General features: G+C 40.6%; 1 protein-coding gene and 1 non-coding gene across 4 annotated transcripts in view; one reads left to right on the top strand and one right to left on the bottom strand.

The window, feature by feature from the left end:
- The window catches only part of PDE6D (phosphodiesterase 6D), a 52,357-nt gene that overhangs the window by 11,693 nt on the left and 23,830 nt on the right, over positions 1-16,834 (top strand). The window lies entirely within an intron of this gene.
- Positions 14,823-14,931, bottom strand: LOC115933824 (U6 spliceosomal RNA). Its single transcript, XR_004069676.1, has one exon. It is a non-coding gene; the product is annotated as a U6 spliceosomal RNA (small nuclear RNA).

The raw sequence follows: 16,834 nt of genomic DNA, 5'->3' as shown, positions 1-16,834 counted from the left end.
CCAAGGTTTAGACTTACTGCCTCTGCTATTGTGACTCTCAACAGAACACTGAGACTCTGAGCCTCAGCATCTGTATCTCATATCATCAGAGGGTTGTTCTGAGAATTAAATGAAACTGCATAAAAGATGTTTGGTTCAGTGCCTGGCATATAGTAATATCTGCTGCCATTCATTTTATTAATAATTACTACTAATAATGACAGGCCAGGTATAGTGGCTCATGCCTGTAATCCCAGCTCTTTGGGAGGCCGAGGTGGGTGGATCACCTGAGTTTGGGCATTCAAGACCAGCCTGGCCAACATGGTGAAATCCTGTCTCTACTAAAAATACAAAATTAGTCAGGCGTAGTGGTGTGCACCTGTAATCCCAGCTACTCGGGAGGCTGAGGCAGGAGAATCGCTTGAACCCAGGAGGTGGAGGTTGCAGTGAGCCGAGATCACGCCAGTGCACTCCAGCCTGGGCAACAGAGTGAGACTCCATCTCAATAATAATAATAATAATGATGACAATAGTGTTAATATGATTGTAAAGCCACTTATTTCTCTGAGATATAACTAATGCCTTCATTCTAGTTATATTTTCTTACTGAAAAACTATTGTATTTCCATTTTGCCTCTGAATAAATGATTCAATAAGCATTGATATATACCTCATGTTTATCTTGTCTAGAAAATGAATCTCATTCTAATTTATGGCAGGTTAGCAAAAAGAGTTTGGGCTCAGAAGGTTTCTGAAAGCATCTTTCACTTGTGTTCTTACATTTCTTCTCCCATAGTTTGGTCCTGGAATCCCTGTATCTTCTTTCTCATAGTACCTTAATCCTTGACTTTGCTTCCAATCAAAAAACAGTTGGCTTTACATCTTCTATTTACTCACTTAGAATAAAGAATAAGAATAGTAGACATATTAAGAAAAGTCAACTGTAGAACTTCTCTTGAAAGTCAGTATTCCCTGGTACAGTTGCCTTGGCCAAATGTTAAAAATGAATTTGAGGTTTATTATTTCCCATAATATAGGTTTTGTCTGACAACCCAAAGTCTTGGAAAGCAACCAGACATACCACTCATAAAGCCCAATTTCATGTAGATTGTGATTGGTAGCTTGTTTCCTCACGCATGGACTCTTGAGAGTTTGTATTGTTATCCTGAATGGATTAAATGAATATAATGTCCTATTGATTATCTTAGGATTCTTTTTTTTTTTTCTGCGACAGGGTCTCATTGTCATCCAGGCTGGTGCTATCATAGCTCACTGCAGCCTTGACCTCCCAGGCTCAGGTGATCCTCTGCCTCACCCTCCTGAGTGTCTGGGTGCACAGGTGTGCACCACTATACCCAGCTAATTTTCGTATTTTTTCTTTGTAGAGAAACGGTTTCACTATGTTGCCCAGGCTGGTCTTGAACTTCTGGGCTCAAGTGATTTGCCCACCTTGGCTTCCCAAAGTGCTAGGATTACAGACGTGAGCCACCACACCCGGCCTTACTTAGGATTCTTAAACAGGCATTCCTGCTTTTGCTTTTTGGAAGGAATTTAGTGTATAATTAGATATTTATAGTCTTCTACTGACCTTCTAAGTTTCTTCCCAGGGTTGTGTATATGGTTTATAATGAAACATTACAGTAACTTCTGGAGAAATGGGACAGAACACGGTAAAACTGTCATGGAGAATTCCAGTTGTATCACCACTACATTTGATAAAGGACTAGCAATGGTTCTGAGGCTTGGAAGCTCTAGGTTCTTACTAGGGTTGACCTCAGTTTTGCCTCCCAGGCCTCACTTGTCAGCATTCTGCATCCACAAATCCTCGTGTTATGAGAGGATTTGACTTATAGACCTATCCCTCTCTATTCCTGAGCTAAAGCCTAGCATCATAGGAAGGAATTTTAAAGGCCATCTTCTCCAGCAGCCTGACTATTCTAATAATTGCTTGAATGCGTAAAACTCAAATTGTCAAAGTTCTGAGAGCAGCATTCTTTTTTGCTTTTGACCTGCTTATAATTTTGGAGCTGGGAAGAAAAGCAAATATATTTCTTACAGTCCAATATCCACAAAGATTTCAATGGATTGGACTAAAGCTTACTGTTTGTGGCAAAGAAGGCGATGGTCTCACCGTAGGACACATGAAAGCTTGTTTAGTCTACCGCAAAGGGAGGCAGGGGAAAGTGGAGCTGGTGTAAAGGTGGGCCACTTGAAACATGGCATACATTCAATAATGGGGGAACTGAAGGGAGTTTAACCTAAAGATGAAAAGAGTTGGACAAGAGATATGAGTGTTCTCTTCTAAAGTTAAAAAAAAAAAAAAACTGTTCTAAAGAGGAAGAATTAAATGTTGCTGTGTAGCTCTCAGAGGAAGTACAAGATTTGCGGGATAGAAATTACAGGTGACAGAGTTTAGGCCAGTTTCTAACAATTAGTAGAATTACCTGAAAAAAGACATTTTCCAGAAAGTGTTTTAAGCAGCAGATAGATGCCTGTCTGTCAAGAGTGTTGCAGAGGGAAATTTTGTATGTATCAAATGTGTATTACGGTAGATGATCTACAGAAATACTCAAATCCTTTTCCAGCACTACAATTCTTTGATTTGGTGACAGCCTCTCTTACTTAACAAGTACTTTTTTTGGCAAATGTTTATATTGAGATATGTTCTACACCTAAAATCGGCAAAAAGTTTTTTTGTGACCTGATTGTTTCCTTTTTGTTTTTGACACAACTCTGAGACACTCAGTATTGAAGTGTTTGGTTTAGTGCATTGTGGATACAACTGATTCAGAGTCAAGGAGAGCAATTATTGCCTCTGAATTTAGATAACGTTTAGAGAATGAAACATAAATAGCTGTAATATAAATTAGCACTGTAAATATAGCCACAAGAAGAAAGAGCATGGTCTAGTGATATCTCATAATTCTATACTGCTTTTCGGTTTTTAAAGAACTTTGATACATTACTGCATTATCACAACAACCCTATTCATTGTTAGCCTCACTTTATAGATTAAGGAATTGAGGATCGACGAGGCAGTCACTTAGATGAAGGCAGAACCTTAATTTAAGCCTTGTTTTGTCTTTTTAAAAGTCCATGTTTTCTACAGTATACCATGATGCCTCTCTGGAGAATTTATTCTTTTGTTGTTGTATTATTAATTTTGAGTTTTAAGTTTTTCTCAGCTTGGCTGAGCAAGGTGGCTCACGCCTGTAATCCCAGCACTTTGGGAGGCCTAGGTGGGCAGATCACTTGAGATCAGGAGTTCGAGACCAGCCTGGCCAACACGGCAAACCCCACAGAAGCTATTTGGGAGGCTGAGGCACAAGAATCGCTTGAACCCGGGAGGCAGAGGTTGCTCAAAAAAAAAAAAAAAAAATTTCTCAGCTCACTGCAGCCTTAACCTCCCAGGCTCAAGTGATCCTCCCACCTCAGCCTCTCAGGTAACTGGGACTACAGGTGCACACCATCATGCTTGGCTAATTTTTGTGGGTTTTTTTTTTTTTTAAATGAAGTCTCACTCTTGTCACCCAGGCTGGAGTGCAATGGTGCGATCTCAACTCACTGCAACCTCTACCTCCCAGGTTCAAGCAATTCTCCTGCCTCAGCCTCCCGAGCAGCTGGGATTACAGGTGCCTGCCACCACACCCAGCTAATTTTTGTATTTTTAGTAGAGACAGGGTTTCACCACGTTGGCCAGACCCGTCTCAAACTCCTGACCTCAGGTGATCCATTCACCTCAGCTTCCCAAAGTGCTGGGATTACAGGTGTGAGCCACCATACCCGGCCAATTTTTGTTATTTTTTTAGAGACCAGATTTTGCCATGTTGCCCAGGCTGGTCTTTAACTCTTGGGCTCAAGTGATCTGACTGCCTTGGCCTCCCAAAGTGCTGGAATTAACAGACATGAGCCACCATGCCCAGCCCTTTTCTCAGTGTTTAAGTCACAGCCAGATTTACTTTTCACCTGAAAATTATCCTCTTCTAATGTGGTCATATCTCCTATATTCTTTTTTTCCCCTCAATTCACCAGATACAGGGGCCAGGGTTTAGCCCAGGATAATGAATTTTTTAACAATTAGAGTTACCAGAGGAAAAAAAGACATTTTCCAGAAAATTCTTAAGCAGCAGGTGGATATATTCTTGTTTTCATATTTTTTTCATCTTAAGCACAGTCCTCTTAAACATTGTCCTCTGTAGTCAAGAGATGGCTACTCATAGGGGTCTGATTAGCAACTTCAGTGATGATCAAACATAGGAGGTTGTTACTCAAGTCTGATAAGCACAAGATTGTGTCCATATAGTTTTGTCCAATAAAGTAACACAAAATTTATCCCACAATGAAGTTGTTTTCAGATGAGCAATTCAGATAATCTCGTTAATAGGGAAAAAAAAAGTGAAAAAGTCTTGGATACTAGCATGGATAAACAAACATGTCCTGGCTTTGTTCAGAATACACAAGGCTACCTTGTGACCAGCTTATTTCAGTTTCATTTTGAAACCTTTTCCTTAAACGTCTATGAAAAATATCAGGTGAAAGTATATTGTGGGTAGCTTATAGAACCAACTCGAGGGTTCCTGTTACAGAGTGTTATTATGCATTTAGAGTTTGTTTCAAAGGCCCCTTAAGTATTTATGGATTGAGATAAGAATCTAACAGACTATTTCCTTTTCTGTGATTCTCTGTTAAAAAATGTGGTCCCATCTGTGGTCTCAGCTATTCAGGAGGCTGAGGCAGGAGGATCACTTGACCTCAGGAATTCGAGGCTACAATGAGCTATGATTGTGCCTCTTCATTCCAGCCTGGGCAACAGAGCAAGACCCCATCTCTAGAAACTGTGTGTGTGTGTGTGTGTGTGTGTGTGTCTGTGTGTGCATGTGTGTGTATATGTATATCTGTGTGCGTGTGTGTATATATATATATATACATATCTGTGTGTGTGTGAGAGAGAGAGAGAGAGAGCAAATTGTAGGATAGTCATAATTATGCCATGTGTGGCACTGCTACCTAGGTGACTACTCTGTGTGAAAAGTATGGTTTTCACCAGGTCACTGCTAAAGATTAAGAAAAAGGGACTAAATCTAAGATTCAGCATTTTCATGAAATAGGAAGTGAGAAATGTAACTGTAAGCCTTAATTGCTTTTGAGCCATCTTCTGCCTAAGGAGCAAAGACAAAGGAACCAGAAAAGCTGCGTTCTGGTCATAGTGCTGCCACTCACTGGCCATTCATTCAGACATTTGTTAACAGAATCTGTACGTGGCATATCATCTGCTAAACCAAAGAGAAAGAAAATGATAAAGCAGGCCAGGCACAGTGGCTCACACCTGTAATCCCAACATTTTGGGAGGCCAAGGCGGGCGGATCACATGAGGTCAGGAGTTCGAGACCAGCCTGACCAGTATGATGAAACCCCGTCACCACTAAAAATACAAAAATTAGCCGGGCGTGGTGGCGGGCGCCTGTAGTCCCAGCTACTCAGGAAGCTGAGGCAAGAGAAGGGCATGAACCTGGGAGGCAGAGCTTGCAGTGAGCCAAGATCGCACCACTGCACTCCAGCCTGGGCAACGGAGACTCTGTCTCAAAAAAAAAAAAAAAAAAAAAAAAAAAACAAGGATAATGCATGCTGTTTGATGGAGATGTTATGAAATTTGAACGAAATAATACATGCCAACTCAATTTAAAAACCATAGCTCTTCAAATGCACTATGCTTGCTATTACATTATTACAATCATTATTTACCTTTGCTTTAAAGTAGGATATCAGAAAAGTCAGAGCCTTAGTGATTGTTTTTTACTTCAGCTTAGATACCTGTGAGCCTTTTTTCACATTTCTGGGAATTAACTGTGGCTCTTGGAGTGACAACAGAAGAAAACCCCAGATGACACTGAAAAACCAGAATCATCTTTGACTTTGCTTTTTTTTTTTGAGACGGAGTCTCACTCTGTCGCCCAGGCTGGAGTGCAGTGGCGTGATCTCAGCTCCCTGCAACCTCCGCCTCCCGGATTCCAGCCATCCCGAGAAGCCTCAGCCTCCCGAGTAGCTGGAATTACAGGCATGCGCTACCACGCCCAACTGATTTTAGTATTTTTAGTAGAGACAGGGTTTCAGTTGGCCAGACTGGTCTCAAACACCCCCTGACCTCAGATGATCTGCCCTTCTCGGCCTTCCAAAGTACTGGGATAATAGGCATGAGCCACCATGCCCCGCCAGCTTTTATTTTTTTAAGAGTTATAATTTGAAGGAGTTGGGTTTCTTCCCAATACTATAGCATTTTTTAAAAACTGGGTGAAATTCAGGAATCTCTGAATGTAGATTTTGACAGGATTCAAGGCAATATCCCTGTGCCTCCAAATAACCTGAAAGAAACAGTGGCCCTTTTGGGAACATGCCCTTGGGAAAAGGCCTTGTATTAGTTCTTCTTCAGTCAGGAGGTGCTGGGAAGCAAATAAAAGTGCAAAGGGAGCCTCTAAGAATCTCTTTGGATATGTCTCTTCTAGCTTGTTTCTGACCAGTTCCAGGCACATAACTGTACATGTCAGTAGGATAATGGGCTGACTAGAAAAAAGAAAGGTTTGCGTTATTGTTTGACTTTGCTAGGGAGAAGACTGTGTTATGTTTCAAATACTGATCTTTTTCTCATTACTAAATTACTTGCCTCCACTGTTTCCCAGGCCAGTTTGAATTTTGATTGTATACTTTCCAAGCATAGTAACTTTGCCAGCACAAGAGTATTATTTCACGGGGATATCACCACTGATTACAATGCTGCATATTATGTTTCAAGGATACTGAAACCTGGGTTCTCAGAGATCCATTTATATTTTCTCATCTTATCCCCCATAAATGGGAAAATCACTGGGAAATTATTGGGTGGAGAAATGCATTTAAATGACCGTGAATTAGAATTGGTCCTTAAGAAGGTACTAAAGGCAGAATGCTCTGTATAACCAACACTAAGGCAGAAGCATAAGAGGGCTCTGACATAAGTGGTATTTAAGAATTAATGAAGAAAGTGGGAGTAAGAGAAGGAAATGAGTTCAGAAAGGAAACAAGGAGTAGAGAGTTTGAGAGGGGAGAGATCATAAAGGCAGAGTGTGAAAAGATAGAGAACAGGAAGAAAAAAGCCACAACCAAAAACTATGAAAACAGAGTAAAGACAGACAGCCCTGTAATGAAAATGCTCAGGATACCACCAAATAGAAACTCCCTTTGTTTACTGCTAGTCATTGCAGCTGCTTCCACCCCAAAGTAATGAGAAGGGAGAGGTTTTTCTTTATGCCTGTGACCTTGGTTTTGAAGCTTTGCCTCATAGTGCTCTGGTCTGCCATAGTAGACATTAGCATATATCATTATATGCTTAGTCAGCCATTTTGCCTGAAAAATATACTTACCTTGAAATTACTCAGAGCCACATGCCCATATATAATTTATGAGTACTCTGTCAAGTCATGAATTCAAACTTAATGCAGAATGGGCTTTTAAATTCTAATATATTGTTACTTGCAATTCAGCTGACTGACTTAGGTGTTGTCCTTAGGGAGAGTGCAGGTTTTCTGGTTGGTTGGTGGGTTGGTTTTTGCTTTTTTTTTCTTTCTGAGTTCCAGGTTTAAGTTGCCCCCCTCCCACTTTTTTATTTTTTATTTTTTTTGAGATAGGATCTTGCTTTGCCACCCAGGCTGAAGTGCAGTGGTAAGATCCTGGCTCATTGCAGCCTTGAAATCCTGGGCTCAAGCAGTCCTCCCACCTCAGCTTTCTGAGTAGCTGGGACTACAGGCACGCACCACTGTATGGCTAATTTGTCTTTTTTTTTTTTTTTTTTTCCCTTTGGTAGAGATGGAATCTCACTGTGTTGCCCAGGCTGGTCTTGGATTCCTGGGCTCAAGCAGTCTTCCTGCTTTGGCCTCCCAAAGTGTTGGTATTACAGGCATGTGCCACTGCACCCAGCCTGAATTGCCCTTTTTACAGTCTACTGGACCCTAAAAGCATCTCTTGTGGTTGCTCAGCCTGAAGAGAATTCTAATGAACTCTCCCTCTATTGCTTAGTGTGATTCAACACATATTTGAGTGTCAGTTACATGCTGAGCACTGAGAAGAGAAAGATAAATAATATAGTGTCAGTAGAATTTGACTTGCAAACTAATATATTCATGGTACTCTCCGATAAGTACTGTGACACAGGTATAAACAAGTGGCCAGGATAGGAGGTGGTGCTGTAACAAACAACACTTTGGAGAATGGAATGTATGGCAGAGACTGGACTCAGTGTCTTCCTCCAGTAAGCCTTGATTTGCCATCTTGACTTCTTCACCTGAGGCATATAGCAATTTGTTACACATGCTGGCTTCCTGGTTGCCTGTTGATTTCCTGTTCTTTATCAAACTATCGTTTCTGTTGACAGCCTTTCTTATCTCACCCTTCTCTGTTGTCCTTTTAACCTATTAATAGCTCATTAGAAAAAAATTAATATTCCCCAGAACTATTTACAAAGCCTAAACTTTCTGTGTTCCTCAGAAATGTGTATGAGGATGGAAGGAGTTTTTGTTGTTTTTGGAGACAGGGTCTCACTCTGTTGCCCAGGCTGTAGTGCAGTGGTGCAATCTTGCCCTCAGCCTCCCAAGTAGCTGAGATTAAAGGCACACACCACCACATGTAGCTAATTTTTTGTTGTTGTTGTTGTTGAGACACAGTCTCACTATATTGCCCAAGCTGGTATCAAACTCCTTGCCACTACATCTGGCAAGATTTTTTATTGAACACTCACACAAGACTAGACTAAGACCTTGTCAAGAGCAAAAGTCTTATCTTATTCTTCCTGTTTCCTAGAACAATGCTGCTTAAACTATGGCTGGCAAAAGAATCGGGGTTTTACTTCTAATCCTTCATAGACCAATATTTTTGTAAAATACAGTGAGATTAATTATTAGAAAAATAACATAAAGCCAGGCCTGGTGGCTCAAGCTTGTAATCCCAGCACTTTGGGAGGCCAAAGTGGGAGGATCACTTGAGCCCAGGAATTCAAGACCAGCCTGAGCAACATAGACTCTGTCTCAACAACAACAACAAAAATTAAAAATTATCCAGGCATGGTGGCACATGCCTGTAGTCCCAGCTACTCAGGAGGCTGAAGCAGGAAGATCACTTGAACCCAAAAGTTTGGGGTTACAGTGAGCTGTAATCATACCACTACACCCCAGCCTGGGCAACAGAGTGAGACCCTGTCTCTAAAAAAAAAAAAAAGAAAAAAAAAGTTTTTAAAGAAAAATGACATAAAAGTTTTTTTAAATTATTATTGAAATCAACAAATAAATTATTCTGCTGTATTGTTATTAAAAATTTTAAACACATGTCACAGGCTGGTAGCAAATGGATTCACAGACCAGGACCAGTCTGTGGGCCACATTCTGAGTGGTGCAGCTGTGGAATCCCCAATATTTGCACCTGATACACAGTACCTCAATACATGTTTGTGCAGTAAATACATGAATGAGATGATTGGAATGATTATAGTAGTAGGCAAGGAAAAAAGGAGAATAGAGGCTCTCTTTGGGGAATTGGAGGGAAATGATTAAGTGAGAAACTCAAGATGACTACAATAATGCTACCCTCCATGTAAAACAAACTTTTTGTCATCATTCACTCTGAATACTGTTCCTTTGGCTCTCTAGCAAGACAGATAAATACTAATAAATACTCTGTCTGAATTTCTGCAAAATATAGTTTTGATCTTGCTGAATATGTAGAACTTGCTTTAAATGACTGCACAAAGATGTCAACCTATTTATTTAAACTTGCTCTCATGAGCAGATCTATAGTAGCTAGGATTGATTTCAAATATTAACAACTGTTCTTAGAACCAGTGCATTTTTCCATGTTGCAATATGGAGCATACCACCAAATGCTTTCTCTGCCTGCAATTTTCTTTTTTTTTTTTTTTTTTAGTAGAGATGGGGGTCTCACTATGTTGCCCAGTCTGGTCTTGAACTCCTGGGCTCAGCTGATCCTCCCGGCTTGGCCTCCCAAAGTTCTGGGATTACAGGTGTGAGCCACTGCACCTAGGATCTCTGTCTGAGATTTTCTTGTTTCCTCTGTGTCCTCTCAAAAGATTAGCTGAATAGGGTAAGAAATATTTTTATGAAAAACTTTGAAACAAACAAGCCTTCTATGTCCATTAAGATAATTTTGTGTTGCTTACAGCACTACAAGTCTTCAGTTCTTAAAACCAAATTGTTAGGCCAGGCGTGGTGGCTCACACCTGTAATCCCAGCACTTTGAGAGGGCGAGGCAGGTGGATCACTTGAGGTCGGGAGTTTGAGACCAGCCTGGCCAACAGGGTGAAACCTTGTCCTTACTAAAAATACAAACATTAGCTGGGCATGGTGGTGCCCGCCTGTAATCCCAGCTACTCGGGAGGCTGAGGCAGGAGAATCACTTGAACCCAGGAGGCAGAGGTTGCAGTGAGCTGAGATCGCACTATTGCACTCCAGCCTGGTCGACAGAGCAAGACTGTGTCTAAAAAAAAAAAAAAAAAAAAAAAGCATTAGTCCTTGAATCCACTTCAGATTAAAAAAAAAAATAGTTTCATTCAAGGGATAGAAAAGAGGAGGTCTACTTTTTAATAGCCACACACATAGCTATACTCAATGGAGATCATTATTTTGAAATATTTAAGCTCACAATATTTAAGTGCAACTTACAACAGGGACGTTTTGTTATCATAAATGGAATTTTGTTTTCAATGTGGATCAGTACAAATTCAATAACTCAATACATCATCTTCCTTCTCTACTAAGCATATCCCCAAGAGAACATTGTTAGGAAGGGCAAAAGGGCCATTTCCATGGTATATTTGAGGAAGTCTGCTTGCCTTTCTCACCCTGTCATCAGTTCCCTCAGCTCTTCTAGCCCTGGAGGAATGTCATCACAAAGATACCCAGGACCCTGCAGTTCCCTGGAGCCTTTCTGTTCCCAAGGGTATGTAGTGTGAACAGACCTCTGTCTGAATGTTAGTTCTGTTATTTACCAGCTGTGAGTTCCTGAGAAAGATATTTGACTGCTGGGAGCACCAGTATTTTATGTGGGTATGAGTATTAAATAAGATTAAAAAATAAAAAAGAGGGACTGTTAGCACAGCACGTGACATATATGTTGAAAGTAGGTACTCAAGTATTAGCTCTTTTACCCCGCCTCTTCTTTCTTTGAGGACTACCTTTAAACTATGAATATAGCTAGATGCCAGATAAGGCTAGAAATATTGTTCACCTTTTCCCTGGCCTCATGCTGTCTGCAATTAAGTTAAACAAGACTGTTAGAAAGCTAGCCCTGAGAAATGCAAAATAGTTAAGACTTTATCTGTCTGCATTGATAATGAACCACAGGTTAAGAATTATTGATCTATAGGCCAGGCCTGGTGGCTCACGCCTGTAATCCCAGCACTTTGGGAGGCCGAGGCGGGTGGATCACAAGGTCAGGAGATTGAGACCATCCTGGCTAACATGGTGAAACCCCATCTCTACTAAAAATACAAAAAAATTAGCCGGGCGTGGTGGCGGGCGCATTGTAGTCCCAGCTACTCGGGAGGCTGAGTCAGGAGAATGGCGTGAACCTGGGAAGCGGAGCTTGCAGTGAGCCGAGATCGCGCCACTGCAGTCCAACCTGGGCGACAGAGTGAGACTACATCTCAAAAAAATAAAAATAAAAATAAAGAATTATTGATTTATAGCCATTGTTGGGCCAATACAATCAATGTGATTTCCGTTTAGCCTTTGGAGATTTTATAGAAATGGTCTCAGAAGAGAGACCACAACCTTAGTCTTAGACTCATTTCTGTTGTCTCCATTCTAATGTATTCATGGACAAAGTTATCAGGCAACACGCTAGTACTTGAATATGGAAGAGATCATCCACTCAACTGGTATTAGATCTGTTACCTGGACATTGTTAGGGCTTTATCACCTTTATATAGATTGATGTGGTTCAGTAATTTCTGGAGAGCTTGGCTGAGCTAGAAAATAGTGTCACTAGCCTTGCAGCGTGTCCTTTTTATAAATATGCCTTTTGCCCATTAAAGTTATATAAAACTTAAAAATCAAGGGCTCCAAAAGTATATGGGTTTTGACCTGTGGAATACACTAGCAGCATAATCTGATCTGACATCTTGTATCCTGTAGCATTTGGAAATGCCTTTCTAATCTCATGTGCTAGAGGAACTACTTGTCTTGTACCATGAGTTTAGGGATCATGACTTATTCATCTTATATCCCTCACTCTCTCCCTGGTACAAACTGGGTATGCAGGATAGTTGGGGGTGTCATATAAGTTAAAAATCACAGATGTTAGAATCAGGCAGTCAAAAACCAACTTGACCACTTAACTGGCTTTGTGACCTTTTAGCAATGAAATGAAGCAAAAACTTACCATCCTCAAACCTGTACAGATTCCTCATCCATGTAAGAGCTATAATAATAATGCCTATTTCATAGGGTTATGTGGATTAATTTATACATGAATAATATCTAAATTATTAGCATACTATCTAGTACTCAGTACATCTTAGCCATCATCATTATATAGTAAATAGATACTGAATGTGAAGACTGTATACATTTCTGCCAAAGTTTGATATACCTAAGCGATGTGTAACACAAATCATGTGACAACAGAATTCTTTCCATATCTTGGTAAAGTCTTCCCCTTTCTTTCTTCTATTGATTTAAACAGAAATTTACTTGGATGTGACCCATTTGATAAGGACCAGCTGATAAAGTATACCAGCTGATTCAAATAATTGCTCCAGCTAATTTACATGAAGGTTTTCCTATTTTATTGTTTTTAGAAATTATTTTGGAGGTATAAAAGTCTGGTAGTGACTTATGAATATCTTTACATTAAATGTTTGCCTTATTGTTCTAAAAAATACTAAACATTTCTCATTTCTATGGGAAAGCCCTCAGGAGAAAAACACTTTTTTCCCTGTTCTCTAGCCTGCCTGGAAGTTTAGAAATTCCCAGAAGGATATTGCCAAGAAGCCACAAAGGGATGCCATGTTTGAGTTTCTTGCCATTCTTACTGCTTATAAAGAGAAGCATTTGGGCAGTAGTTCACTGTTTGTTGTTAGTTCCTAAAGCACTGCCACGGGAGACTTATACTCCTGGGGTCTCTTCATGTCCCCAGGAGGGAGTTGATGGAAGATGGTTATTAATCTATACCAACTTCAGTTTATTAGCTTTTCTGCTTCCCAAACATGTTTTTGGCAGAGAAATAGATTCCACAGATCCCTTTATAGTGCTTCTCTATCCCTTTCCAGCACTGTAGCCAAGGGTTTATTTTTTCCATAACAATTTTTTAGACATTTGATCTTTTTCTCTCACTGCCTACTCCTCTTCTCCCCCATGCTTGCTTGCCTTCCTTTGTACACACGAATAATAAGCTCCAATGACTGTTTTTCCCCCTGAAAAATGTGTTATTCCAAACCTTTCCAATCTCTAAAATCTTATTTCCTAGAAATACCTTTTTCCTTTTTTTCCTCTTTAAAATTGCTTTATTTATTTATTTTGAGACAGGGTCTCACTTTGTCGCCCAGGCTGGAGTGCAATGGCATGAACACAGCTCACTGCAGCCTTGACATCTGGGCTAAAGCAATCCTCCCACCTCGGTTTCCCAAGTAGCTGGGACTACAGGCATGTGCCATCACGCCTGGCCAATTTTTTTTTTTTAATAGAGATGAGGTCTCCCTATGTTACCCAGGCTGGTGTCGAACTCCTGGCCTCAAGCAGTCTTCCTGCCTCAGCCTCCCAAAGTGCTGGGACTACAAGCGTGAGCCACCATGCCTGGCCTAGAAATGTCTTTTACTTCCCAGCCTCAACCCTTTGTTCATCCACTGTGGACCACCCCTTCCTGTCTGGTGGTATAGAGTATGGGCTTTAGTGGCTATAATTTTTTTCTTTTCACTCTTTATGAGAGTTTTCTTTCCTCCTGGGGCAGTAGCATTGGCATCATCAGGGAGCTAGTTAGAAATGCAAAATCTCAGATCCCACCCCAACCTACTGAACCAGAATCTGTATTTTAACAAGATCTCCGGATGACTGGTATGCATATGAAAATTTAAGAAATCCCTGTTGTAAATCACCTTTTGCTCAAGGGTCAGGGATTAGGAGACACTTTGTCAAGTCGTGGTTCTCCACCCTGGCTTCAGTGGAATCACTTGGGGAACTATGAAAAATACTGATGCCTGGGTTCCACCTCCAGAGATTCTAATTGGTCTGAAAGGTCAGTTCCAGGAATCAGGAGTTTTAGAAGTTCCCCAAGTGATTCTAATAGGCAGCCAAGGCTGAGAAGCACTGTTGTACATGATTCTTATAATTTGCCCTAGCTTCTTAGAACACAAGGTATATATAAGTTGATGTGGCCAGATGCAGTGGCTTATGCCTGTAATCCCAGCACTCTGGGAGGCCAAGGTAGGGGCATCACTCGAGCCCAGGAGTTTGAGCCAGCCTAGGCAACATAGTGAGACCTTGTCTCTACAAGAAAAAAAAAAAAAAATTAGCTGGGGGTGCCTGTAATCCTAGCTACTCAGGAGTCCAAGCCAGGAGAATCCCTTGAGCCCAACAGTTTGAAGCTGCAGTAAGCCATGTGCGCCACTGCACTATCTATCTACCTATCTGTCTGTCTATCTAAGATGCCGTTTTAGACAGACAGACAGGTAGGTAGGTAGGTAGATATATAGGCAAAGCTAATGACTAAAAAAAACTTTTACAATTACATTTATTGGGGAGAAGTATATGTGCATCAAAAATTAGAAATATATACATCAAAATATTAAACCCAGTAATCTCTGGGTTATAAGATTACAGTTATTTCTTTTTTGTCCTTTGTTTTCTTTTTTTTTAAGGGGCCATGCTCATCTTCTCTGTATCATTCCAATTTTAGTATATGTGCTGCTGAAGCAAGCACTGTCCTCTATTTTCCAAACTTTCTGTAACAGCCATTCCTTTGGTAAAGGAAATATATGTGTAAATATAATTTTTAATAACTGTGATCACATTATACATGTTTTGTAAACTGCTTTTTAATTAAAAAATATTCTTCCTGTTCACATATCAATACATTATGAACATTTTCTCATATCATTAAACATTATTAGATAGGCTTTTATATTGTTTAAAGTGAATCCTGACCCAGGATAACTGAATTTTTACCTTAATTTTATTTACATACTGATATGGGGGTTTAAGAAATTGACTGTTTAGCCGGGCGCAGTGGCTCATGCCTGTAACCCCAGTACTTTGGGAGGCTGAGGCGGGCAGATCACCTGAGGTCAGGAGTTCGAGACTAGCCTGGCCAACATGGTGAAACCCTGTCTCTACTAAAAATACAACAATTAGCTGGGCGTGGTCGCACGCTCCTATAATCCCACCTACTGGGGAGGCTGAGGCAGCAGAATTGCTTGAACCTGGGAGGCGGAGGGTGCAGTGAGCCGAGATCGTGCCATTGCACTCCAGCCTGGGCAACAAGAGCAAAACTCATCTAAAGAAAAATAAATAAATAAATCGTTTAATTCTTGAAACTTTTAGTGTTTGGAAATTGTCCTGGTCCACAGGAGGGGACATGTTTAAAAGGAGATGTCTGTTGGGAGGCTGAGGCAGGCAAGTTGCTTGAGCCCAGGAGTTCGAAACCAGCCTGGGCAACATGGCAAAACCCTGTCTCTACTAAATATATAAAAAATCAGCCAGGTGTGGTGGCACACACCTGTAGCCCCACATACTCAGGAGGCTGAGGTGGGAGGATCACCTGAGCCCAGGAAGTTGAGGCTGCAGTGAGCTGTGATCGTACCACTGCACTCCAGCCTGGGCAACGGGAGTGAGAACCTGTCTCAAAAAAAGAAAAGATATCTGGAAGCAAGGTTAGATTAGCCCTTCTCTAAGGCTTTTACAACAATAGTCAATTGAATACTATCTTTTTTTTTTTTTTTTTTTTGAGCACTTAAACCTAACACATAGAGCTTGACTTCACTTTCTCAGAAGATGCTTCACCACAGGGAATTCTTAATGATGTTTGGATTGCAACCTGTGGCTGGAGTTATATTTCTAAACTTTCTCTTTGAATCTTTGGTTTAGGGCCAGGTGTGGTGGCTCATGCCTATAATCTCAACACTTTGGGAGGCCAAGGTAGGTGGATCACTTCAGGCCAGGAGATAGAGATCAGCCTAGAACAACAGAGAGAGACCCTGTCTCTCAAAAAAAAAAAAAAAAAAAAAAAAAAAAAAAAAGCCAGGTTTAGTAGTTTGCACCCATAGTCCTAGCTACTCAAGAAGCTGAGGTGGGAAGAATTGCTGGCACCCAGGAGTTCAAGGCTGCAGTGAACTTCAGCTGTGCCATTCACTCCAGCCTAGGCGACAGAGTGAGACCCTGTCTTTAATAAATAAATAAACCATTGATTTGGTTGGAATTGTGCTTCAAGACAACCAATATCTCTTACAGTTTGAGTTTCCTCTGCATTAATATGTACATTATGATGTGGAAAGCTGGAAAATCCTTAGAGCAACATCTTGAAAACTTCAGTGGTATATGATGGCCAAGCTATGTTGTAATCAAAATCAAATATGTCTTCTTGCCCAAACCTTTGGGAATAAATACCACTCCAACAACTTCAACAAAAGAAATGGTCTGCCCCCAAAACTGTTCTGTTCTTGCCCCAGTCTGCTTGCATTATAGGGGAAGAGAGTAATTTTGCTAATGGTCTCTTTACAATGAAAAGAAAAGAGAAATGTTCTGTAATTAGGGAACTTTTATAAAGATGCACAGTGGATTATTCTGCAAGAGAAAAGCTCTGTCATCACATTTTTACCTCTTTTAAT

Source organism: Gorilla gorilla, chromosome 11, assembly GCF_029281585.2.
Source record: "Gorilla gorilla gorilla isolate KB3781 chromosome 11, NHGRI_mGorGor1-v2.1_pri, whole genome shotgun sequence".
Lineage (NCBI taxonomy): Eukaryota > Metazoa > Chordata > Mammalia > Primates > Hominidae > Gorilla > Gorilla gorilla.
This window is presented reverse-complemented; position numbering and strand designations above follow the sequence as displayed.